The sequence below is a fragment of the Lathyrus oleraceus genome, chromosome 7 (assembly GCF_024323335.1).
Source record: "Lathyrus oleraceus cultivar Zhongwan6 chromosome 7, CAAS_Psat_ZW6_1.0, whole genome shotgun sequence".
In the NCBI taxonomy this organism is placed as follows: domain Eukaryota; kingdom Viridiplantae; phylum Streptophyta; class Magnoliopsida; order Fabales; family Fabaceae; genus Lathyrus; species Lathyrus oleraceus.
The window spans coordinates 3,406,578-3,408,102 of record NC_066585.1 but is presented as its reverse complement, the minus strand read 5'-3'; positions in this window follow the sequence as shown (position 1 = coordinate 3,408,102).

The following is a 1,525-nucleotide window of genomic DNA, read 5'->3' as shown; positions in this document are numbered from 1 at the left end:
TTCAGTGAATACCTCTTATGATTCAGATTCTTCATCTGAGTTGTTCCTGGATGTGGTGGCCATGAACGCCATATTGGCCTGTTCATCAGCGTCAGATTCTGATGAGTCAGATTCACTATCATCCCAGGTAGCCATTAATCCCTTCTTGGTTCTGAGGGAATTTTTCTTGAAGCTTTCTTTTCTGGAGCTGTCTTTCTTTAGCTTGGGGCATTCATTCCTGTAGTGACCTGTTTCTTTACATTCATAACAAGTAACATCTTTGTTAGTTTTACCTTTTGAGGTTGATTCTGATCGATCCCCTCTGGGTCTTGGTTTTCTGAAGTTGTTGTTCCTCTTTTTCCAGAGTTGTTTAACTCTTATGGTCAGGAGGGACAATTCTTCTTCATCATCAGAATCTTCCTGTTCAGAGTCATTCGCATCTTCTGTTTCGGCCTAGAATGCTTTGTTTCTGTCAGATTTGCGTCTTTCCGATCTGGACTTTAACGCTACAGACTTGTTCTTCTTCTGAGGCTCATCTTCCTCTAGTTCTATCTCATGGCTTCTAAGGGAACTGACAAGCTCTTCAAGACTGATGTTGTTCAGATCCTTTGACAGCTTCAGAGCAGTGACCATGGGTCTCCACTTCTTTGGCAAGCTTCTGACTATCTTTTTGACGTGGTCTGCAGTTGTGTATCCTTTGTCTAGAACTTTGAGACCTGCAATAAGAGTTTGGAATCTAGAGAACATTACCTCTATGGCTTCGTCATCCTCCATTTTGAAGGCTTCATACTTCTGGATTAGAGCTAGAGCCTTTGTTTCTTTGACCTGAGAGTTTCCTTCATGAGTCATCTTCAGAGAATCAAGTATATCTTTAGCTGTTTCCCTGTTGGTGATTTTTTCATACTCATTATAGGATATGGCATTGAGAAGTATCGTTCTGGCTTTGTGATGATTCTTGAATACGCGCTTCTGATCATCTGTCATCTTACTTATGGGAACTTCAACTCCAGAATTAGTTACAGGAGGTGTGTATCCATCTGTGACAATGTCCCAGAGATCAGCGTCATAGCCTAGAAAGAAACTTTCAATTCTATCTTTCCAGTAATCGAATTTCTCTCCATCAAAGACAGGAGGCTTAACATTGTAACTGTCTCTTTCGTTTGTTTGGGCCATAGTTTTTCTCGTTCTGGATCTCTCTACACGGTTAAGTGTTTGATTGGAAAATCAATAACAGAGCCGAAGCTCTGATACCAATTGAAGGTGAGAAAAACAAGAAAGGGGGTTTGAATTGTTTTGGAAAATAAGCGTTTTTGCAAAAATAAAATCACACAGGATTTTATACTGGTTCGCTTATAACACAAAGCTACTCCAGTCCACCCGGCCAAGGTGATTTCGCCTTCAACAAGGACTTAATCCACTAATCTTGAAAGATTATTACAACCAACGTCTAAGAGAAGGATCTCTTAGTCCTCTCAAGTATACAGACTGCGCAGAGTCACTTGAGGAATTAAAACAATTGAGATAAAAACAGAATTTGTAATCTAGA